This window comes from Pelophylax lessonae, assembly GCF_965119305.1.
Source record: "Pelophylax lessonae genome assembly, chromosome: 13".
Classification (NCBI taxonomy): Eukaryota; Metazoa; Chordata; class Amphibia; order Anura; family Ranidae; genus Pelophylax; species Pelophylax lessonae.
In genome coordinates this window covers 66,342,734-66,368,138 of record NC_138780.1, presented here as the reverse complement: position 1 = coordinate 66,368,138, position 25,405 = coordinate 66,342,734, and the positions used below count along the sequence as shown (strand labels likewise).

Sequence of the window (25,405 nt, the reverse complement as noted above, 5' to 3'; positions counted from 1 at the left end):
TGAGGGCTTTGTTTGGAGGTAAGTGTCACATTTTGTGCTAGTATGCAATGCATATTAGCACATTATGCATTTAGAGCCGGTTCACTCTGAGGCGATCCGACTTCGATGGGCGACTTCGGCGCGACTTGCAGGGACTTCACATAATGGAAGTCTATGCAAGTCGCTCCCAGGTTGCCCCAAAGTAGTTCAGGACCCTTTTTCTAAGTCGGAGCGACTTGTGTCGCTCCTATTAGAACGGGTCCTGTGCTAATCAATGGCGAGCGACCGAGCGCGACTTGTCAGGCTGAAAAGTCGCGCTAGTCTGAATGGGGTCTTACTTTGCAGGGAAGAAAAAAAACTAAAAAAAAAAAAAAGGGAAAATTGACTTCCTGTTGGGATTGGGATGGCGTGTGCTTGTGTTGAGCTTCTACAATGTGCAGTCTGGAAAGGAGTAATTGAAGTTGTTTCTCTCTCTCTCTCCATTTATAAGTCTAGAACCGTGTTTATTTAGGATGCGTCTGATGACTGCTTTATGCGCTTCCCATAAGATTCCTATGTTAGTCTGGTTGGTAATTCGTATGGAAGTAGTATTGAAGTTCCCTGGAGACATCCATTAGGACTTCTGGATTTTGCAAAAGACTCTCATTTAGTCCCCAGAATCTGGTTTTGGAGGAGGGGCTTCGGACAGTTTGTGAGATAAAAGCGTGGTTGGACCAGGTTATATTCCTAGTTGTGGTGAGAATTATTCCACAGTTAATTCCATCTGGCGCAACCAATAAAAATAAAAAAAAAGGGTAAAGAAAACCCAACCATACATTTCTTTGCCTATTGTTATCACACAGTTTTTTTTTTTTTTTTTTTCTTTCTTGCCCTGGGCTGATCACCTGAAATGTATCAGCGGTGATAAACAAAATTCAGCCTAAGCTGCTCTCACCACATGTGGTTGCTGTTTTCACCTTGGTGCATAAGCGCCCGCCTGTTCGTCTCCTGCCCAGATAGCATGTTTGTGGTGAAGGCCCAGTCATGCGCACAAGAATCTTCACTTTTTAAAGAAGGCGTATTGAGGGCGTATTTGAATGCAATTGGTGTGCACGTGGTACCACGCCCCACATGTGCTATACAGCATAAATGGGCGCGATTTCGAAGGAACTGTTTCCAATGCCCTAGCCTCTGTCAGAGGCTAAAGGGGACAGAGCAGCAGCAGCTGGGTTGCGTGAGTCACTGTGGGTGTATGTTACTGGCACAAACAGGTCCAGTATCTTGGGATAATCAGTGATGTGTGCAATAAGCTGTATAAGCTTGGCACAAGCCTTGAGTACACTTAAGTTTGTCTTGCTAGAAATGTCTGCCCGAAAGAGGGCTGGGAGGGGCACAGTTGGAAGAGGCACTGTGATGCCACAGTCAGGCCTTGAAGGTCCTAGCTGTGCTTCCACTGTGTCTACTCCTCCTGAAGAGCCAGAGGCAACTAGCCATTCTGAGCCATTATGGTTGTCAGGCATAGTAGCTACTCTAAGTACTTCTGCCGCAACCTACATCATTGAAGACGATTTGGCATCGGCATTCACCAGCCTTGAGGGTAGGTTTGCTGGCATGATTGCAGCATCACAAGTAGGGAGGAAACATGAGATTCCCCCCCTCACCTGAGCCACCCCCTGAATCCAGTTCAAGATTGGGCAGAGGATGTGGAAGAAGTAGCTGATGGTGACCCTATAGAAGGTCAAGCTGAAGTTTCCACTTCTGGGGAGTCAAGGTCAGAAGAGTCTCTATCAGCCTCTCAAACCCAGAGATTAACCCAGAGATTAATTCAGTCTCTTACTGAAATGGTCCGGTCTGGATACAAATTTCCTCCCTTAGAGACAATCAAAGTCTTATTCCTCTCTAGGCTCATTGCACCCCCCTCATAGTACTCGGACGTTTCATATATATCCAAGAGTACGTTGCTACCTGTGAAAAGGAAATGCAAACGTCCTTCTTTTAAGATCCCCAGCACTCGCACTACCAGTGTTTCTAGTTTCAGATGGTGGCGACGGCCTCAACCATCTGGGTCTGGAACCAAGCCTTCGGAGCAGGATCAGAAAAAGCCCTGTGCCCAGAAATCAGCCTAGTCTTCCTCTAAGCCTACTCTGTGAAGGGGCGCCCCCACTCACTTGGGTGGGGGAAAGCTGCTGCAGTTCTCAAAAGTTTGGGTGAAATCGATCCAAGACAACTGGGTTATCTCCACCATTTCACAGGGGTACAAACTGGAATTTCGGGTGTTCCCGTATCCTTGGTTTATAGGGTCAAATATACCGACCGATCCCCTAAAAAGGTCTCTTTCTGGTTTTAGACCAGCTGAGGGTTCAAAGAGTGATAATGAAGATTCCGGAGAACTAACGGTTCAGGGGTTTTTACTCAAACCTGTTTATAATCACCAAACCGAGCGGGGATGTGAGACCTATCCTGGATCTCAAAACTCTAAACCAGTTTCTGAACGTTCGTACTTTCCGTATGGAGTCAATTCTTTCAGTCATGGCCTCCCTGCAGGGAGATGAATTTCTAGCATCCATAGACATCAAGGATGCATATCTTCACGTGCCTCTATTCCAGGTTCATCAACGGTTCCTACACTTTGCAATAGAAAACTGTCACTTTCAGTTTGTGGCCCTGCTCTTCAGGTTAGCCGCAACTAAAAGAGTGTGTACAAAGATCCTAGCTTCAGTATTGGCTGTTCTAAGGTCCCGAGGGATATCTGTAATAGGATATCTGGGCGATCTATTATTAATTGATCGATCAGCTTCGGCTCTAAGCCGAAATGTCCTCCAGACAGTACAGTCCTAGAACTTGGCAAAGTTAGCATTACAGTCGGTCCCGTGTCTGGAATATCTGGGTCTTCTTGTGGACACAATACAGGCAAAGATATTCTTGCCAACAAGAAAGGTCACAGACCTGAAGGATCTGGTTCGGTCCGGGGAAATGGTCTTAGGTAGAGAGAGAGGTCTCTCCATCAACATTTTGGAACTCCGAGCAGTCAGGCGGGCTTTGAAATACTGGACACCCAGACTTCGGGGTCACCCTGTCAGTGTGCAATCTGACAATGCTACGGCCGTGGCTTATAGCAACCATCAAGGAGGCACAAAGTCAGCCCAGAAAGAGGTGGATATCATCCTATCCTGGGAAGAGAAGTTTGTGCCATGCCTGACAGCATTTTTTATTCCAGGAATAGAGAACTGGCAGGCAGATTTTGAGCCATCACCAGATGTTTCCGGAGAATGGTCCTTACAGCCCCGAGATTTTTCAATCAATTTGCCTACGCTGGGGGGAGGTCCCAGACGTAGATCTGTTGGCATCCAGGTTTGACAAGTTGTTGTTGTGTCTAGGACCAGGGATCCGCTCGCAATCGGAGTGGGTGCTTTATGACTCTTTTGGAGGCGTATTCCCTGATTTATGCCTTTCCTCCGGTGCGGCTGATAACGCGTCTGTTGCACAAGATCCAGCTAGAGGGGAAACCAGTAAGTCTGGTAGCTCCAGCATGGCCGAAGAGGGTTTGGTATGCACAAATCCAAAGGTTGGCACGAGGAGGCCTTGGGCTCTTCCACTGCGTCTGGACCTACTCTCTCTCAAGGTTTGATATTCTACCCTGCTGTACAGTCTCTAAATTTGAAAACTTGGCTATTGAAGCCTTAATCTTGAAGGAGCAGGGTGTATCTGGCCCTGCAGTTCATATGCTGATAAACGCTAGGAAACCAGTCTCTAGAAACATTTATTACAGGGTCTGGAAATCCTACATTGCCTAGGGTGAAGCCAGGAAATGGCATTCCCGCAAATATCGGGGAGAATTCTAGCTTTCCTTCAAGCAGGGGTAGATATAAAATTAGCCTTGAGCACTATTAAAGGGCAAATTTCAGCCTTATCGGTTTTCTTCCGAGAAACGATCGCTTTTAATTCGCGGGTTCAGACCTTCGTCCGGGGAATGTTACATTTGCTTTTGCCTGTGAATCCACCATTGTGTCCTTGGGACCTAAATTTGGTTCTGGCAGTTTTACAAAAACAGCCTTTCTCTTACGCCCTCGACAGTCGCAGCCCCTCATTAAGCCTTCACGAGTGGGTAATGGCGCCCTCTGCAGGAACAAGCTAGGCAGTTTAAAAGGTTAATTAAAAACTTTCTACACTTAGACACACCTCCAGGGGGCCATCCCTCAGCTATTATCCTGACACAGTTACTACTGTCCTTCAGTTTTATGCTGCCTAGCGTCAGGAGTAGGCTAGGTATTCCCAGCTGGGATCTTGTGTCTGTTTCTTTGTTTTTTTTCTTAAAAACTGTTTTTTTCTTTGAAAATAGCTTTTTTTATTTTCTTTTCTTCACTCACTATCGCTAGTTAGTCAGGGGAATTCCTGGACGACTACAAGCGACAGCAGAGCTTGGCCTTGCACTGGATGATATAGATTCTTATGGAGTCCTGGCCTGCCAACGAGCGTCGCAGGTCATTGGTGCGCCAAGGTCTCACAACGACAGTGCCCCTTAGGTCGGGGACGAGCCTGTGGAGACACGTCTTCGCTGGGATGTCTTAACTCTGGAACGCCCGTAAGTTGCTAGCATCCTTCCTGGCTGACGGCACCCCCGCTCAGGGTGGGAGGTGTTCCGTATCAGATCGGTGCCCGCGTTCTCTATAGGGATGCACCGATCGGATATCGGCGCCGATATGGCCATTTTAGATGGATCGAGGGATCGGTAACATTGACCGATCCACTGGCCGCTCCGGTTTTTGCTTGGTAACGGCGCAGCCATCCCTTACTAGGTGCAGTAGTAGTATGGGATGGGAGCCGCTACTTCCTATATAGGTCCGGCTCACAGGCAGAGTGATATCAGATGCACTCCGCCTGTGAATGGAGGAGCTGTACACATGAAGCAGCGGCTTTGCTCTGTACTGCAGCCGCTTGCTTTGTGTGTAGCTCCGGATCGGTTCCGGTATCGGTATCAGCGATTTCACAACGCCAGGTATCGGTATCGGGTCCAAAAAAGTTGGATCGGTGCATCCCTAGTTCTCTACACTGGTGAGTGATCTTACCCCTGTGTTCCTCGGACTACAATCTGTGGGGTGGTTCTGTGGGCCCTCTCTTGGGGGATGGCAGTACAGGATGGTATCCCCTTCCTGGCCGGTTGGTGCGGCCCCCTTCTTCCCTGTCCCTGCTAGGGGCGCCCTGCGATGAACTCTGCTATGGCTGGGGGGTGTGGGGGCTTGCTGCATCCCGGGGGTACTCTCTGGGGTCCCCTGTGGTGGCCAGCAACTGTGTTTTTTACTTTATTTGGCGCTGTTCGCACGGCCGCCATTTTGGGTGAGGGCAGACAGTTTGGCCTCTTTGTGTGGGCAGCAGCCATTTTAACTCATCGTTTTGACTGGTTTGGGTGCCATATTTGCTGTGGACGACCGCCTAGTATGGACGGCGGCCATTTTGCCAGGTATTCCTCCCATAGGTTTCTATCAAGCACCATGTTTCTTTGGCTCAGGGCGGGCATAGGCCTCTAGTGCGTGAAGACACTTCCTCTTTTCTCTCATCTTCACTGCAGCAGCATGGGGTTGGCAAGTACACTATGGGGTGATTTTACCTGTTTTTTCGGGCATTTTCCTGCAACAACTGTTTCTTCTTGTGGCGATAGCTGTATTTGAAGGGTCCGCGGGAACTGCCGTTTTAAAGGGCTAGCGTCCCAAAGGTTTTTTTCTGCAAAATGGAGTCCCAGGATAGCAAATTCCCCGCAGACCTGGTCGGTGCTTCAGGAACTCCTGAATCCCCTTCCATGGCCTCATTATCTGCTGCTCTTGTGACTTTGGCGCCCAAAGTGGATCTGCTGATGTCTGAACGCACTTCTCAAAAACAGGCGATGCCCTCTGTCTTCTGACTGATTAGGTTGCCACGAACAACTCCCACCCCCCCCCCCCGAGGGGTCCCAGTCCTCACATTCCGATGGGGAGGAGGAAGAGTCTTCCTCAACAGTGGTGCGAGAACGCGCAGCAGTGGATGCACTTATTAGCTCCGTTAAAGGGGAGACTTTAAATCGTGACAATGAGCCCTCCCATTCAGGTAAGCGGGCTGCCTTCGGGTTCCGCAAAGCTCAGAGGTCAGGTCAGGTTTTCCCCTGTCCCAAGGAGTTTCACGAAACAATAAACGACCAATGGCGTAGCATCAAACATATGCTGGTGGTGCCTAAGCGGTTTAATTACCATTATTATTTTGAGGATTCTGTAGCCAAATGTTGGACGGTGTCACCTAAGGTGGAACACACATTTTCTAGGTTGAATAAATCCACCTTGATGCCTGTGGAGGACTCTCCAGTGTTCAAGGATCCGGCAGATAGGCGTGTGGAGACGCTTTCCCGCCACATGTACTTGGTGGCAGGCTCCCTGCTCAAACCGGTGTTTGCTTTGGTGATGGTCTCTCAAGCTGTCATGGCATGGTCCAAGGTGCTTCGGCGCACCCTGGTGAGTCTGCCTCTCCGACTTCCCTTGACATGGTGGATCAAATGACCCAGGCCGCAATGTACCTGTGTGACGCGTCCTTGGACGAGGCTCCTTTGGTCGCACGGTTGTCTGCGGTTGGGGTTGCGATCCACCGCATTATTTGGCTGAAGAGTTGGTTGGCTGACCACGCTTCCAAAAAAGACTGTGTCTGATGTCTCTTTTGTGGGTTGTCGTCTTTTTGGGGACACTGGATGAGTTGATCAAGGGGCTTACAGGGGGTAAGAGTACTCTTTTGCCCCAAGCCTCTAAGGGGAAATCCCCCCGCGTTAGGCGGGGTCCTTCTTTTAAGGCTCATTGTGTGTCCTTTTGTGTCTTCGGGTCACAGGATAAAGGAAAATCCTTCAAGACCCCAGGTGGTCACAAGAAACCATGGTCCGGTAAGCCTAAGGCAGGTCAGGCCGGTTCGGCGGCCCAGTCCGCCTTTTCCTGAAGGGACGCCCTCACCCGTTACTGGGGTGGGGGGACGTCTGCATTACTTTCAGGAACCCTGGTTGTCCCGAATTCAGGACAGGTGGGTTCACAAACTGATTCGTTTAGGGTACAAGATCGAGTTTCGCTCTCGCCCCGCTGACAGGTTCTTTCCATCAAATCTCCATCTGACTCCCGATCGCTTGAGAGATCTCAAGAGGGCGGTGCAAGATCTTCTCACCCAAGGAGTCGTTGTGCCAGTCCCTTCGCGGGACAGGTTTCGTGGTTTCTATTCTAATCTGTTCACGGTGCCCAGAAAAGAGGGCAAAGTGTGTCCCATCCTGGACCTAAAGTCTCTGAACCGCTTTGTGAGAGTACAGAAGTTCCTGATGGAATCCATTCGGTCGGTGGTGGCATTGTTGAGTCCAGGGGATTTCTTGGCCTCCATCGACTTAAAGGATGCATATCTACACGTTCCTATCTAGGAAGGTCATCAGCGGTATCTCCGCTTCGCAGTGGCGGAAGAGCATTTATCAGTTTGTGGCCTTACCTTTTTCGGTCTCGCTTCGGCTGCCAGGGTATTCACCAAGGTTTTGGCTCCGGTGCTGGCTTTGCTGTGTTTTAAAGGGGATTGCAGTCCTCGGTTATCTGGATGACCTCCTGTTAAGAGCGAGCTCATGTGCCACGTTGACGAGCGACCTGTCGGTCACTGTTCAGACGCTCCAGGAGTTCGGGTGTACCATCAACTTTCAGAAGTCTGCTCTGACCCCTTCTGTTCACCTCAATTACCTGGGGATGGTCCTGGACTCTGCTCAGGCGAAGGTCTTTCTTCTGGAGGACAAACTCCGGACCCTACAGGACGAGATCGGGTCCCTCGGGGACAACGATCTGTCCTCTCTACGGGCCTGTATGCGGGCTCTGGGTCTGATGGTTTCGGCCTTCAAGGCCGTCCCATTTGCTCAATTCCACACGAGAATTCTGCAAGCAGAGATTCTTGCCAGGTGGGTCAGAACGCCTCAGCCGTTGGGACAGGAGGATTTCTCTAAGCCTCCTTGCAAGATCAAATCTTTTGTGGCTCTGCTGTGGACGGTGCTCACCACGGATGCCAGCCTGTCGGGGTGGGGTGGAGTTCTGGGCTCACTTTGTGCCCAGGGGTCGTGGTCGGGGGAGGAAGCCTCGTTACCGATCAACGTCTTGGAGCTCCGAGCGATCAAGCTCTCCTTGTCCATTGGACAACTCGTCTTCAAGGTTGCCGGGTTCGGGTTCAGACGGACAACGCCACGGCCGTGGCTTACATCAATCACCAAGGGGGCACCAAGAGTGCCTGGGCGGCCAAGGAAGTGGCCGAGATTCTGTCTTGGGCCGAGACGCACGTTCCAGTGATTTCGGCTGTTCACATTCCGGGTGTGGAAAACTGGCAGGCGGACTACCTGTGTCGCCAGACCCTTGACCATGGAGAATGGTCCCTACATCTGGAGGTGTTTCGCCTCCTGTTTGCCCGGTGGGGGACTCCGGACGTGGATCTGTTTGCGTCCCGTCTCAACAACAAGATGGGAAGGTTTGTGGCCAGAACCCGCGACCCTCTGGCGGACCCCAAGGACGCATTGGTGGTGCCCTGGCATTGGTATCGGCTGATTTATGCCTTCCCTCCGATTCAACTGTTATCCAGGTTCCTCCGCAGTTTGGCGTCAGAACAGGTGCAGGTCATTCTGGTGGCCCCAGACTGGCCGCGTCGGTCTTGGTACGCAGACATCGTGCAGATGGTTGTCGAGCCTCCCTGGCGGCTCCCGCCGAGAGACAATCTACTGTCTCAAGGGCCGATCTTCCATCCTGCTTTACAGTCTTTGGCTTTGACGGCTATTGAAAGTCAGGTCTTGAGAGACCAGGGTCTCCCGAGTGCTGTCATTCCTACCTTATTGAAGGCTCGGAAAGCTACCTCTAGAAATATTTACCATCAAACTTGGAAGGTATATATTGCCTGGTTTGAGTCGCAAGGCTTTCCTCCCCGCTCCTTTTTGGTGGCAAGGGTTTTGGCCTTCCTACAGGAAGGTGTGGATCAGCGTTTGGCGCTGGCCACGATTTAAAGGTCAGTTGTCGGCCTTGGCCATTTTTTTCCAGCGTCCCTAATTCCTTGATTCGCACCTTTATTCAAGGGGTGCGACATCTGGCTCCCCCGAGGGACCTGAACTTGGTTTTGCCAGTTTTGCAACGGCTCCCTTTGAGAACATCCGAGAAATACCTCTGCATGTGTTGTCCCAGAAAGTTGCCTTTCTGGTGGCTGTCACCTCTGCTCGCAGAGTGTCAGAGTTGGCGGCTCTGTCTTGCTGCTCGCCTTATCTGGTTGTTCATAGGGACAAGGTGGTCTTGAGACCCAATCCGTCTTTTCTTCCCAAGGTGGTGTCTGCCTTCCACCTCAACAAAGATGTTGTCTTGCCTTCGCTTTGATGCGAAACCCAAGCATCCCAAGGAATTTGCCTTTGGCTGCGTCCGCGGCAACCATTTCTAAATGGATCAGACAGACGATTGCTCAGGCCTATTCAATCAAGGGTCATGTTCCTCCTTTCCCTGTGGGGGCTCATTCTACCAGAGCTGTCAGTGCCTCTTGGGCGTTTCGCCATCAGGCTTCTGTGGCTCAGGCGGCGACCTGGTTGTCTGTGCACACTTACACAAGATTTTACAAACTTGATGTGATGGCATCCTCGGATGCTTCCTTTTTAGCTCCTGTTTGAGCTTTTGTTGCCCTGTTGGCTCGGTTGTTTTTTCTGGCCTAGTCGATGCGTTGCCTTTTTCGGTAGGTTGCGCCTTCCCAACCCTCACACCTGCACTGTTTTGGGATGTCCCACTCGTGAAGGCTTAATGAGGGGCTGCGACTGTCTGAGGACGTAAGAGAAAATAGAGTTTTTGCAAGAACTTACCGTAAAACTCTTTTCTCTGAGTCCTCTGACAGTCGCAGCCCCCGCCCCTCTGTCTTTGGAATTTGGGGCTGTTGCCTTGCAATACTGCTTGCTACAAACTGAAGGACTGTAGTAACTGTGTCAGGATAATGGCTGAGGGACGGCCCCTGGAGGTGTTTCTAAGTGTAGAAAGTGTTTTATTAACCTTTCAACCTGCCTAGCTTGCTCCTGCAGAGGGCGCCATTACCCACTTGTGAAGGCTGCGAATGTCAGAGGACTCAGATAAAAGAGTTTTAAGGTAAGTTCTTAAAAAAAAAAACTCTATTTTTTAACCTCTGGGGCAGATTCCCCTGCTTCCTTTTACTAGAAAACTGGTCTTTTTGATTGCGATAACTTTAGTTAGAAGGGTATCGGAACTAGCAGCTCTTTCTTTTAAAGAGCCATTCTTGATTTTTCATAAAGATAGGGTGATTATATGTCCACACCCAGGTTTTTTGCCCAAGGTGGTGTCTGCCTTTTATCTAAATCAGGACATTATACTACCTTATATTTTTCCAGATCCTCACTCGGAGGAGGAAAAGTTATTGCATTCTCTTGATGTAATGCGTGCTCTCAAATTTTAAAGAAATCAGCTCGGATTCGTAAGACCGAGAGCTTGTTTGTCTTGGCAGAAGGGCCCAGGAAGGAGTTTGCAACATCTTAGTTTCTAATACGATTTTCTCCACGATTTTGTAAACTACGTAAATCGTAAACTACAATTACGTAGTTTCTCTACAATTTCTCATTGGATTCCCCAGGTTATTATCCAGGCGTATAGTTTAGAAGGGAAGGTTCCACCTTTTCCTGTAAAGGCACATTCTACCAGAGGAGTAGGTGCCTCTTTGGCACATCGCCATCAAGCCTCTATGGCTCAGATTTGCAAGGCCACGACCTGGTTGTTGGTGCATACGTTCACTCGTTTCTATCGAGTGGATGTTGGGACCCAGAAGGAATCTGCATTTGGCCACAGTGTTCTGCAAGCAGTGGTGTAATTCTTTTTATGGACGGATGGCGGTATTTTTATGGTGTCCCCCCTCCCCTCAGATGCATTGCTTTAGGACATCCCATATGTTATGATTTATGGCTCTATGTGTCCTGTGATGTACGAAAAATAAAAAAATTGATTTTCTCTTGCGTCCTCTGACAGTCGCCGCCCGATGGTATTAGCCTTCACTAATGGTAATGGCCCCCTCTGCAGGAGCAAGGCTAGGCAGATAATTGATTATCAGGTTAATACAAAAAAAACTTTTATACCTCGGCACGCTGCCTAGCTCAGGAGCTGGTTAGGTTTTCTGACTGGGACTTTGGGTCTCAGTTTTCTTAGTTTTTTCTGAATTTATGGGTTTTTCTTTGCACAATAGATTTTTTTTTTCTCTCAGTATCACTAGTTAGTCAGGGATCCCTTTCCTGGATGACTACAAGTGACTCCAGAGCTGGGCCTCGGACTGGGTATTATAGATCCTTATGGAGTCCCAGCCTGCCAACGAGCGTGGCAGGTTACTGGTACGCCCAGACCTCGCAACGACAGTGTCCCTCCGATAGCGGACGAGACTGTGGATCTGCGCCTTCACTGAGGGTGTCTCAACCCGGATCGCCCGGGTGTTGCCAGCATCCCTCCTTGGCTGACGCCACCCCCACTTAGGGTGGGAGGTCTCCCGTATCTGAGCAGTGCCGCTTCCTGGACTGGTGAGTACTGTTACCCCCTTGTCCCTGGGGATGTTTGGGGGTTGTGGGCCCACTCTTAGGGGGATAGCAGGGCTGGTAGTCTCTGTAGGATCACCCTTCTGGCCGGGTTGTTAGTTCTCCCTTCCTCCCTGCTCCGCTGGGGGATGCTGTGTGGGGTGCTGTAAGGGTCTCCCTGGGGTCCCCGATGATAGCCAGAATGTGTTTGTACACTTTTTTTGCCGCCGTTTGGAGCTGCCGCCATGTTTTATGGTGAGCAGATTTTAAGCTTTGTGTGAGGACAGCAGCCATTTTAGGATTCTGCACATGCTCCCGATCGGTGCGCCATCTTGGATGTGGGCAAATGCCTAGTAAGGGCAAGTGGCCATTTTCCCTGTGACATTTTACATTGAGTTTCAATAGGCACCTTTTGTCTGGGCTCAAGGGCTGGGCCTCTAGCGGTATGCGGTCACTTCCTCCTTCTTCACACATGTGTGAAAATGTGCTAACAGGCTGGGGGATTTTTGTTAATCCTTCTGTCATTTTAAAACCAAAACGTTTTTTACTTGGTGCTGGAGTGTTTTCTGAGGGGGCACTTTCAGTTAGTGCAGATTGCGGGGGTGCGGTCTCCGCGGGAACCGCCGATTTAAAGGGCCAGCGTCCCTTTTAATTTTTATGGCAAAAATGGACTCCCGGGCCAGCAAATCCCCTGCAGGCCTGGTGGGGGCTTTGGGTACACCCTGAAGCCTCTGCCATGACCTCTATATCTGCTTCTTGCAACTTTGGCGTCCCAGGGGGATCTGCTGATGTTGGAACACTCCTCCAAAAAACAACCTGTGCCCTCTCAGTCCTCTGACTCTGAGACAAAAATTGGTTGCCACGGACAATGGTCCCCCTGAGGGGTCCAGGTCCTCTGCTTCTGAGGGGGAGGAGGAGGAGGCATCTTCCTCCTCGGTAGCGCGGGTACACGTGCTACGATGGATGTTCTCCTTAGCGACGTTCAAAATAAACTCTCTATCTTGAAGATGAGCCGTCTCAGTCCAGTCAGCGGTCCGCTTTTGGGGTTCCAAAGGGCCCAGAAGTCAGGTCAGATTTTTTTTCTGCCCTGTGGAATTTCTCGGGAGTGTGAATGACCAGTGGCGGTGCATAGGCACATGTTGGTGGCACTGGTGCCTAGCGTTTTTTCCCTCCGCTATCCATTTTTGGGGGCGGGGGACAAACGTTGAACGGTGTCCCCAAAAATGGGGATCACGCTGTGTCTAGGCTGTATAAGTCCACTTTGATGCCAGTAGAGGATTCCTCGGTATTCAGGGATCCGGCAGATGGGTGTGTGGAAGCACTTGGTGGAGGTTTTCCTCTTAAACCCTGTTTTTTTTTTTTTGGCCTCGGTGATGGCCTATCAGGCTCTCGCGGCATGATCCAGGGTGCTTCGCAGCACTCTGGTGGCGGAGTCGACTTTTCCGCCTGCCCTTGCTATGGTGGATTGCACCCAGACTGGGATGTCCTTGTGCGACGCAGCCTTGGACGAGGCCCCGTAGGTCGCCCGGGTGTCCGCGGTAGGGGTCGTGCTCCGCCACATTACCTGGTTGAAGAGCTGGTCGGCTGACCACGTGTCTTTTTGGGAAAACTCTAGATGAGTTAATTAAGGGGCTCACTGGTAGGTAAGAGTACTCTGTTGCCCCAGGTCTCTAAGGGTAAGCCCCCCCGCATGCGGCGGAGGCTCTCCTTCAAGACTCAACGTAATTCCTTTCGTGCCTTGGGACGCAGGAGAAGGGTAGACCCTTCCGACCTCCCGGTGGCCACAAGAAGCCGTGGACGGGCAAGCCAAAAGCTGGTCAGTCTGGCTGGGCGGCCAAGTCTACCTCTTCCTGAAGGGACTACCTCACCCGTTGTCGGGGTAGGTGGGACGTCTGCGTTGCTTTCGGGAGCCCTAGTTGTCTGGCATTCAGGACAGGTGGGTTCACAAGCGGATTCGTTTAGGGTACAAGATCGAGTTCGATCTCGCCCCCACAGAGAGTTTTTTCCGTCCAATCGCTGTTCCCTGATAGTCTCGGGGTTCTTATGGGGGCAGTGCACGATATGCTTGCCCAAGGAGTCTTTGTACCCGTTCCTCTACGGGTTAAGTTTCGCGAGTTTTACTCCAACCTGTTCACGTTGCCCAGAAAAGAAGACACGGTGCGTCCGATTATGGATTTGATGTCTCTGAACCGCTTTGTGCGGGTACAGAAGTTCAGGATGGGCTCCATCCGGTCGGTGGTAGCATCGTTGAGGACCGGGGTCTTCCTGGCTTCCATCACCTTGCAGGATGCGTATCTACACATCCCTATTTTCGGGGGTCATCAGTGATATCTCCGCTTCACGGTGGCTGGGGAGCACTTCCAGTTTGTGGCGTTGCCTTTCGGTCTCGCCTTGGTTCCCAGGTTTTTTTTACCAAGGTATTGGCTCCGGCTCTAGCCTTGCTGCGTTTACGGGGCATTGCGATCCTCGGTTGCCTGGACGACCTTTTGCAAGGTCGAGCTCATGTGTGACTTTGGCGAGCGCTCTGGCCGTGTCGGTTCAGACACTCCAGGAGTTCGGGTGGACCATACATTTTCAGAAGTCGGCTCTGACTCCCTCAACTCCTCTTCTGTACCTAGGGATGGTCCTGGACTCTGCTCAAGCTCAGATCTTCCTTCCGGGGGACAAACTCGGGACTCTGCGGGATGAGATCAGGTCTATCAGGGACAACGATCTCTCCTCCTTGCGGACCTGCATGCGGGTTCTGGGCCTGATTGATGGTTTCGGCCTTCATAACAGTTTTGTTTGTTCAATTTCACCCCAGGACTCTGCAAGCAGAGATCCTGGACAGGTGGACCAGGACGTCTCAGTCCTTCGAGAGGCAGGTGTCATTGAGTCGCCCGGTGCGGTCGGCTCTCTTGTGGTGGCTCCGGTCGCCGTCCTTGGCGCAGGGCCAGACCTTCCGGCCTCTGTTGCGACGATTCTCACACGGTTGCCAGCCTGTCAGGGTGGGGCGGAGTTCTGGGCGCACTTTGTGCCCAGGGGACGTGGTCGGCGGGGGAGACTTTGCTGATGATAAACGTCTTGGAGCTCCGAGCGATCATACTTTTGTCTGTTCCGGTGGTCAGCTCTACTTCAGGGGTGTCCGCTCCGGGTACAGACGGACAATGCCACGGCTGTGGCTTATATCAATTACCAAGGGGGCACCAGGAGTGCCCGGGTGGCCAAGGAAGTGGCTGAGATTCTATCATGGGCCGAATCGCAAGTATGGCGATCTCGGCTGTTCACATTCTGGGTGTGAACAACTGGCAGGCGGCCTATCTGAGTCGCCAGACCTTTGACCAAAGGGAATGGTCCCAGCATCCGGAGGTATTTCGCCTCCTGTGCGCCCGGTGGGGGACCCCAGACGTGGATCTGTTCACATCCCGTCTCAACGGAAAGGTGGATGGCTCGTGGCCAGAACTTGCGATCCTCTGGCGGACACGTTGGTGATGCGTTGGCATTACTCTCGGCGGATGTATGCCTTTCCTCCGATTCTACTGTTGTTCAGGTTCCTTCGCAGGTTGGGGTTGGAACGGATGTTAGTCATTCTCGTGGCCCGGACTGGCCTCGACTTCTTCTGTCTCAAGGACCGATCTTCCATCCTGCTTTACAGTCTCTGGCTTAACGGCATGGCTTTTAAAAGCCGGGTGTTGATGGATAGAGGTCTTCCACAGGCGGTTATCCCTACCTTGTTAGAGGCTCGAAAAGCGACTTCTAGGAAGTTTTATCACCGCACCTGAAAAGCGTATATCGCTTGGTGTGAAGCGCATGGTTTTCATCCTCGCTCCTTCTCGGTGGCGAAGATCTTGGCCTTCCTGCAGAAGGGTGTGGATCAGCGTCTGGCGCTGACTATGGTCAAGGGTCAGTTGTCGGCCTTGGCCGTCTATTTTTCGACGACCTTTGGTGTCACATTCCTTGGTCCGCACATTCATTCAAGGGGTGCGGCATTTGGCTCTCCTGAGGAGAGCTCCCTTACCTCTCTAGGATCTGAATTTGGTTTTGTCTGTGTTACAACAACCTCCCTTCCGGAACATCAGAGAGATTCCTCTGTCTGTGTTGTCCCAAAACGTTGCCTTTTTGGTGGCCATCACTTCGGCTCGCAGAGTGTATGAGTTGGCGGCCTTGTCCTGCCGCTCTCCTTCTCTGGTATTTCATAGAGATGAGGTGGTTCTGCGACGGAACCAGTCTTTTCTTCCCAAGGTGGTTTCTTCGTTCCACCTCACTGAAGCTATCGTGTTGCCTTCGCTGTGTGCGCAGCCCAAGCATCCTAAGGGATTTGCCTGCATTCCCTGGATGTGGCCCGGGCGGTCAAGATTTACCTGTCCGCCACGGAGTCTGTTCGACAGTCTGATTCTCTATTTGTTCTTCCTGAGGGACCTCAGAAGGGATCGGCCGCCTCCGCGGCAACCTTTTCTAAGTGGATCAGACAGACGATTGTTCAGGCCTATGCCATTAAAGGTATGATTTCTCCTTTTCCGGTAAAAAGGCCCGTTATACTCGAGCCGTTAGTGCCTCTTGGGCTTTTCGCCATCAGGTTTCTGTGGCTCAGGTGTGCAAGACCGTGGTGATCCGTGCACACTTTCACAAAGTTTTTTTGCAAACTTGATGTTTTTGGCATCTTCGGATGCTTCTTTTGGCTGCACAGTTTTGAGTGCAGCGGTTGTTTTCAGGGGACATTATTTTTACTGTCCCTCCTTCTTGGGGTGTTTTTTTTTTTTTGTTATTCTGGGTTTGTTTCCAGTTTTTTCCTGTGGGCTCAGGTTGTTACTGGCCCAGCTGTTTGCGTTCCCTTCTGAGTTGGTTGCTTTGTTTTCCCACCCCTCATACCTGCACTGCTTTGGGACGTCCCATTAGTGAAGGCTAATACCATCGGGCGGCGACTGTCGGAGGACGTAAGAGAAAATAAGAATTTTTGTAAGAACTTACCGTAAAATTATTTTCTCTGAGTCCTCGGACAGTCGCCGCCCCTGCCCCTCTGGTTTTTTGGATATGGGGGTTGTTGCCTTCCGGTACTGCTTGCTACAAACTGAGGTAATGTCAGATTGGGTTCAGGATAATGGCTGAGGGATGGCCACCTAGTGGCGTGCCGAGGTATAAAAGTTTTTTTGTATTAACCTGATAATCAATTATCTGCCTAGCCTTGTTCCTGCAGAGGGCGTCATTACCATTAGTGAAGGCTAATCACATTGGGCGGTGACTGTCAAGAGGACTCAGAGAAAATAATTTTACGGTAAGTTCTTACAAAAATTCTATTTTTTTTAATACAAACTTGCCTGTAAAACCCATTTCGAGAAGTACATCACGGGACACAGAGTTCCTTCCTCTCTTCTATGGGGTTTTTTATTGCTTTCTACAAAACTGAGGTACTTCCTGTGTGGGAGGGGTTATATAGGGAGGAATCCTTTCTGATTGGTTGCCAGTGTGCTTCACCTGTAGGTGGCTATATAACCCATATGTTATGATGTATGGCTCTGTGTCCCATGATGTTCTTCAAGAAATGGGTTTTACAGGTAAGTCCGTATTTAAAAAATCTATTTTTTTCCCCCACTGTAACATTCCGCATTTAATGTCCCTTTTGAATGAGTTTGGGCCAAGGTGGCCCAAACAAATGCTTTGGGCTCCATTCACACATATATGCAAATTGGATAAGTTTTGAACCACATCCGATTTGCATGACATGACAATGCGATCCATTGCGATCCAATAGCCTTCTCTATGGAGCCGGTTCACACATGTGGTGCAGCGGCAGTGCAAATTTTCTGCAAATTGAAAGAGTTCTGTCTTTTTTCTGAGCACTGCGGTGTGGTTCAGATTCAAATTCCTGGCTGTTGCCTTCTGTGGGAATGCATCTAAATCACACATGTAATCAGATTTTGTACACTAATTCGAACCGAAAAAAATAGTGTGGGGATCACCCCCCCCCCCCAATCCATACCAGACCCTTTTACGTCTAGCATGGGTTTTGAGGAGAACCCCACGCCTAAATTTAAAAATAAAAATGGCGTGCGCCCCCCAAATTCATGCCAGTTGGGATCTGGTGGTTTATAGGGGCTTTCAGACCCCCACAACCCTGGCCGGGATCGGTACAGGGTGCTTTGGGGGTGGGGGGGGCATGTTAAGGGCATGTGGTTTGGTATGGTTTCAAGAGGCCTGTGACCCACGGTTTGTGTGCCCCTCAGGCTTAATCAATATGTGAAGTAATGTAGATGATTCTGCATTTGCTGCCGGATATCCAGCGGGCAATTGAGCTTGTCCCAGCTCCTATAGTCACAGAGTAAAAATGAAAAGATTCCTGGAGCCACACATCCACAGGGTCCTATAGTGGTGATGAGAAAGACAACCCTAGCCTGTGCTCCTGCCAGGCTATGCTTCCAACGTGCTTCCCTCCACTCCCATAGTTTAAGAGGCCAGGCTGCATGCTTGGATAATGGTCTAGAAGGGATCGAATGTGGGGACCCACACACAATTTTTTATTTATTTTTTGGCGTGGGGTTCCCCTTAAAATCTTACCAGACCTGAGAGGGCCTGGCATGGATTGAACGGGGGGTTGAGGGGGAGGGGGACTGGAATGTACCCCCAACCCCCCAATGTAGTGTGTTTTTTTTTCCACATTTTTTTCAAATGTATTTTTCTCTTACGTCCTCCGACAGTCGCCGCCTCACCATAATCGTCACTATGGGGTAATTGACCTTTGCTCCGTAGGAGTAGCTAGGCAACAGAATATGTCAATATTAAAGCTTTTAACATATCCCACCCCCAGGGGGTGGTCCCCTCAGTCAATACCCTCCCGCTTCCTGTATCCATACCTCAGTTTTCATTGTCTAGCTTTCAGGAGTTAGCAGGCTGTTTCTGTGCTGGGGCTTCTTGTCTCAGCCTTTATCTTCTTTTTGATTTTATTTGAGTGTTTTTTCTCTCTCTTTTACTTAGCTGTTTATTTCTTCAGCTTTAGTTAGTTCTTCTGATGAAGAGGATCGTGCGGGCTGGGTCTCGGGCTGGCCCCCCTGGTAGCAGGTTGTGGGTCAGTGGCTTCCCAGCCTGCCATCGAGCGTTCGGTCAGGTATCTTTCCTGGCATGTGTGAACGACCCATCCCTGTTCGCTGCAGGGATGCTGCGGTGAGGTGGCTACCTCACTGGACGCCATGCGGTTTCGCACCGCAGTTCTGCTGCGTCCTGGCTGCGACTCTCCCTGTCCTCTGTGCAGCGGCTTGATCGCTTGGGCGGGCTCCCCACGCCATTTAGAAGGTAAGTGTATCTGTGTGGGGACCTGTCTGTTTAGTGGGTGTCAGTCTGGGACTGTGTAACCCTGTTCCTGTACACACTATTGGGCTCCCTGTCTGTTTTTTGCTGCCTTCTGTGGGCTGCATGGAGGGGGGCCATCCTGCACTGTTTCTGTGTTTCAGACTGGGTGCTTTTTTTGCTGTGTGACAGGCTGTATGCTGCGGGGCATGTTGTGATCATGTTGTGCATACATGCGGCGGCCGCTGCTGCGGTCCGCCATTATTTTATTATACTGCAGGCGTGTGATGGTGTTTTACTATGTGCGGGGATCGGCGTTTTTGGCGCCAAGCGCCGCCATTTTGTTAGCACTGCAGGATCTCTGCCTTTACTTCCTCCTCCGGCGGCCATTTTTTTGTAGCCTTCCATAGGCCATATAGGAGCGGCCTTCATTGCATCACTTCCTTTTCCCTGGTCACACCGATCGATACAGCAGCAGCAGTGATCTCTCCAGGTTTTTACCCTCTTTATTCCTGTATTCCTTGCCTGAGTTTGTACTTTTCCCTGTGGGGGTCGGCTTGTGCTGGTGTGTGTGTGCGGTGGGCTGCGCTCGCCGCGCTTTTAAAGGGGCAGTTACCCTTTTTTTATCCTGCAAACTTTTGGGGGCATGGATTCTCAGGAAAGCAAATTTCCTCCCACTTTAATGGGAGGCCAAGGGGCTGCTGCTGTTTCCGCTGAGGGGGGCGATTTGGCTACCATTGTGGCTAACCTGGCTGCTCAGGTACAGATGCTTGTGGCTGCTCAATCCACAAAACGGCCCAGAGTTTCAATCTCCTCTGATTCAGAGGGCGATGGTGATGGGGCTGCTATGGTTGGGGTCCCCTTATCGGGGTCCCGTTCGTCCCTGGACTTTGCTGGGTCGGAAGGGGAGGCAGAGGTTGAGGGGGTTGATGATTCCCCCCCTGGCTCGTCTGAAGAGCTTGCAATCATGGATGAATTGGTTGCTTCTATCAAACAAACGCTGCATTTGCAGGATGAACCGTGTCCTCCTGCCGTCCTGGCTTCGTATGGGACGCAGCGGAGACGCAAAACATCGCAGGTTTTCCCTTGCACTGAAGATTTTCAGCGCGCTGTTAGTGAACAGTGGCGCAATCTTTGCTGTGCCAAGTAGGTTCAGGCTGCGTTATCCTTTCACGCCCGCCACGGATGAACGTTGGTGTGTGCCGCCCCCGGTGGATCATGCGGTGGCGGTTTTGAATAAATCCACTGCGATTCCGGCAGATACCCCGGTGTTCCGGGCCCCACGGACAGGAGACTGGAGTCTCTTGCCCGCCATACTTACTCGGTTACCGGTTCCATGCTAAAAGCTATTTTTGCTTCCCTTATGGCAGCTCAGGCTGTCGCGGATTGGACGCAGGTGCTCAGGCGCGTCCTGGTGGCTGATTCTGCTCCGCCGACAACGTTGGCTATGGTGGATCAAATTCATCAGGGTGTCATGTATTTGTGTGATGCGGAATTAGATGTAATTCCTTTGGCTGCACGTGTGCACAGCGTGGTGGTGTTGGCACGCCGCTTGATTTGGCTGAAATGTTGGTCTGTGGACCAATCTTCTCGCAAAACTTTATCTAATCTACCTTATACGGGATCTCGCCTTTTTGGCGACTCCTTGGATACGCTGATTAAGGGGATCTCTGGGGGTAAGAGCACGCTCTTGCCCCAGTCTCACAAGACTAAGGGTGCTCAAGGTAAGAAGCATGCTTCGTTTAGGCCCTCTCAGGGGTCCTTTCGTGCCTTTCGGTCGCACTATAAGGGCAAGCCCTTCAAAGGTCAAGGCTCCCAAAAGAAGCCGTGGGCAGGTAAGCAGAAGTCCGGCCAGTTCGGGTCCGCTGCCCATAACAATGCGGCCTGAAGGGGCGCCCTCACACAGTTCTGGGGTGGGGGGACGTTGGCTGGCCCGCGTTCGGGACAGGTGGGTTCGGGAGATCGTTCGGTCCGGGTACAAGATCGAGTTCCTGTCTCGGCCGGCTAACAGGTTTTTTCCCTCAAATCTTCAACTGTCTCCGGAGCGTTTGCGGGATCTGCACTTGGCGGTGCGAGACCTGCGGGCTCAGGGAGTGGTGGTTCCGGTGCCTCATCGGGACAGATTTCGGGGGTTTTACTCAAATCTGTTCACTGTGCCCAGGAAGGAGGGCAAGGTGTGTCCAATTCTGGACTTAAAAGCTCTGAACCGCTTTGTGCGGGTTCGCAAGTTCCGCATGGAATCCCTGCGCTCGGTGGTGGCTGCTCTAGTTCCGGGAGAATTCATGGCATCCATCGACTTGAAGGATGCGTACCTTCACATCCCCATTTTCGAGGGTCACCAGAGGTACCTTCGTTTCGCCATTGCGGAGGATCATTACCAATTCGTGGCGTTACCCTTCGGTCTCGCTTCGGCTCCGCGGGTGTTCACCAAGGTGCTTGCACCGGTTCTGGCCTTATTGAGAGCCCAGGGTATCTCAATCCTGGGGTATCTGGACGACATTCTGGTTCAGTCTGCAACCAGTCAGGGTCTGGTGAGGGACCTGTCCGTCACGATGCAGACTCTGCAGGAGTTTGGTTGGACGATAAACGTCCCAAAATCGACACTGTGCCCGTCGGTTCGTCTTCCCTACCTGGGAATGATCCTGGACTCTGTTCAGGCGAAGGTCTTCCTACCGGAAGACAAGCTCAGGACACTTCAGGACGGAGTCAGGTCCCTTCGGGACGTTACGTGCTCATCCCTCCGGACGGGCATGAGGTGTCTGGGATTGATGGTCTCGGCCTTCGAGGCGATTCCCTTTGCCCAGTTCCACACGAGGGGTCTCCAGGCGGAGATCCTGTCCAGGTGGGACAGGCGACCACAATCTCTGGATCTTCAGATCTCGTTGAGTCCTCGCACCAGAAGGGATCTCCTGTGGTGGCTGCAGTCCCCGGCGGTGTCGGGGGGCAAGTCTTTTCGTCCGCTTTCGTGGACGGTGATCACCACGGATGCCAGCCTGTCGGGCTGGGGTGGTGATTTGGGCGTTCTGTCCGCCCAGGGTACTTGGTCGGAGGGGGAGTCCTCTCTTCCGATCAACATTCTGGAATTGCGGGCGATAAATCTCTGCCTTCGACGTTGGACGGACAAGCTTCAGGGCCGTCCGGTTCGGGTGCAGATGGACAATGCCACAGCGGTGGCCTACATAAACCACCAAGGGGGCACCAGGAGTGCCCGAGCGGCTCGGGAAGTAGCCGACATTCTGTCTTGGGCCGAGACGCATGTCCCGGCAATCACGGCGGTTCACATTCCGGGGGTGGAGAACTGGCAAGCGGATTATCTGAGTCGCCAGACTCTGGACCAGGGGGAATGGTCGCTCCACCCGGAGGTCTTCCAGATGTTGTGCGCGAAATGGGGTCTCCCAGATGTGGACCTGTTCGCGTCTCGTCTGAACAACAAGGTGGGAAGGTTCGTGGCAAGGACGCGCGATCCTCGGGCAGACGCGTCAGAGGCTCCGTGGCATCAGTATCGACTGATGTATGCATTCCCACCAATTCAGTTGCTATCCCGGTTCCTTCGCAGGTTATCCTCGGAACCGCTCACGGTGATTCTGGTGGCGCCAGACTGGCCCCGCCGGTCTTGGTACGCAGACCTCGTGAATCTGGCGGTCAACGCTCCATGGCGCCTGCCTCTTCGAGAAGATCTTCTGTCTCAAGGACCGATATTCCATCCTGCTTTACAGTCGCTGGCTTTGACGGGGCTGTTGAAACCGAGGTCCTGAAGGATAGGGGTCTCTCCCCGGAGGTCATTCTTACTTTGATCAACGCTAGAAAGGCTTCTTCGGGGAAGATTTACTACCGTACTTGGAAGGCCTATTTCTCCTGGTGTGAGTCTAGGGGGTTTTCCCCCAGCTCATACTCGGTGTCTAGGGTGTTGTCTTTCCTTCAAACGGGTGTGGACCAGCGTTTGGCGTTGGCCACGATTAAGGGTCAGATTTCTGCGCTGGCCGTTCTTTTTCAACGCCCTGTGGCGTCTAATTCTTTGGTTAGCACCTTTGTTCAAGGGGTGCGACACCTGGTCCCTCCTCGGAGGGAGCCTTTGCCTCCATGGGACTTGAACCTTGTTCTGTCTGTGTTACAACATGCTCCCTTTGAAAAGATCAGGGAGATCTCGTTGCTTCTGTTATCGAAGAAGGTCGCTTTTTTAGTGGCGATCACTTCGGCTCGCAGAGTGTCGGAGCTGGCAGCTTTGTCCTGCAGGTCTCCGTATCTGGTGCTTCACTTGGATAAGGTGGTCTTGCGACCTAATCCTTCTTTTCTTCCGAAAAGGATCTCGGAATTTCACCTCAATGAGGATATTGTCTTGCCTTCACTTTGCGCGAAGCCTAAGCATCCGAGGGAGGTGGCCTTACGTTCCTTGGATGTTGTTCGGGCGATCAGGGTTTATCTGTCAGCGACTAAATCTTTTCGCAAGACAGATTCTCTTTGTCCTTCCTGAGGGACCTCGGAAGGGCTTGGCGGCGTCGGCTTCTACCATCGCCAAATGGATCAGACAGACCATTGAGCAGGCATATGCTTTGAAGGGAAAAGTTCCCCCTATGCCTGTGAAGGCGCACTCTACCAGATCTCTGAGTACGTCTTGGGCCTGTCATCATCGGGCTTCTGTGGCCCAGGTGTGTAAGGCGGCGACTTGGTCGTCCGTTCACACCTTCTCAAAGTTCTACAAGGTGGATGTTCAGGCATCGGCAGATGCTTCCTTTGGCCGCAAGGTTCTTAGTGCGGCGGTACCTTAGGGTCCCTTGTTTTTTTTTTTTTGGCCCTTGGCTGTTTGGGATGTTTTTATCCCTAGGTTGTTTGTTCTTCCTGGGTTGTTGCTCCTGTTGAGCAAAGTTTTTTTCATGCTGCCCAGCTGGTTTCCTTCCTTTGGTAAGGTTCCTTTCTCTGCTGTGGGTCCTGCGTTGCCTTAGGCGCGGCTGCGTTTCCCACCCCTCATGTATACACTGCTTTGGGACGTCCCCATAGTGACGATTATGGTGAGGCGGCGACTGTCGGAGGACGTAAGGGAAACCGGAATTTTTGTAAAATCTTACCTGTAAAATTCCTTTCTCTGAGTCCTCCGACAGTCGCCGCCCCGCCCCTCTTTTGGGGTTTGTTTATGTACTCTACTGCTATTCTACTGAAACTGAGGTATGGATACAGGAAGCGGGAGGGTATTGACTGAGGGGACCACCCCCTGGGGGTGGGATATGTTAAAAGCTTTAATATTGACATATTCTGTTGCCTAGCTACTCCTACGGAGCAAAGGTCAATTACCCCATAGTGACGATTATGGTGAGGCGGCGACTGTCGGAGGACTCAGAGAAAGGAATTTTACAGGTAAGATTTTACAAAAATTCCGTTTTTAATTGCCGGCAAGGGTTGTTGTTTGTTTTTTCCCATTGCTGATGGGTAATGTTTTATTGACACGACAGCCTGCTTCCTGGCCTGCTCCCTAACGGGTAATGTTAAAGACACCTGTGTCCACCAACTCCAAAAATTTGCATCTGAATTGTTTCAAGATCACAGCCGAACTGCTGAACAGCTGCTTTGGAAATTCACAGTGAAAACTGAGGGATAATTCGCTACGGTCACGTGTGACCCTAGTCGTACTACAGATGTGCTTGCTGGGCATGCTTTATTGACTGTATGTAGTCTCAGCCACATACAGTATACAGTGCTGTTTTTTTTGACAGTGGGATCAGAACTTGTGTTGCACTCCTAGAATAAAATACTCGGGCTGAGTGCTGTTCAGCCATTTGTGGGAAGTGTTGCATTCTTTTAATACAAAACTTCCTGTGACTCGCTGAGGGGGCCGGATGATTTTACAATGTCCTCCTTAACGGACCATAAACATGGAGTTGGGCTGAAAAAAAAAAAAAAAAAACACAAGTGCAATTACATTTAACTACCGTCACCTGCAGCTGAGATCTGCTGCTGCCTGAAGCTGGTATTTAACTAACAGTGCAAGTACATTTCTGAGCTGTGCAATAATGGGTCTAAGGGTGTAGTTTAACAAACCGGCTCAAGTTCAATAGAAGGAATAGCAGCATTGCAAGGTAAAGCTTTGAAATGAATCTAGAATACTGCAAGGGGGCTATGTTATGGTTTTAATAGGTAGAGATCGCTTTGAGAGGGCTATGTGAGGCGCTCTTTAAACCACAGCACTACAATAGGAATGTAGTTAAAACAAAAAAGGGGTGGCATTCCCCAGGAAATGATGGGATAAGGTAAACTAACATTGTAAATTGTAGGGTTTAAATTATTCCCATAAAGCTAGAGGTAACCTAACCATGTCTTCCCACACTGGTAATGTGGTTCAGTGTACCTTTTTGCTATGTATGCATTCCCTGCTCAACTGTTAGAGGGGAAAATACTGCTGTTCAAGATGTGAGCAAATTGGTGGTTTGGAAGCCCAGATCTTGGCTCTAAAGAATCATCAGGCAACACAGCAGATAGTTAACAAATTATAGAGGATTTTGGACCTTAAAGCGGAGTTCCGGGCAGAGAATCGTTTTTTTTTTGAACATACCCCCGGGACAGTCAGGGCTAGCACATTCCACAATGGCTAGCCTCTGATCTGTCCCGGTTCGCACTTCCCTTTTAGAAGAAATACTTACTTAGAAGTTTTCTTCCACAGCGTTT

At 51.0% G+C, this 25,405-nt stretch overlaps 1 protein-coding gene across 1 annotated transcript in view; it reads left to right on the top strand.

Annotated features, from left to right (window-relative positions):
• Positions 1-25,405, top strand: part of EXD1 (exonuclease 3'-5' domain containing 1) — a gene marked incomplete at its 5' end in the record, with an annotated part of 442,032 nt that overhangs the window by 57,448 nt on the left and 359,179 nt on the right. The gene's annotated exons all lie outside the window — the stretch shown is intronic.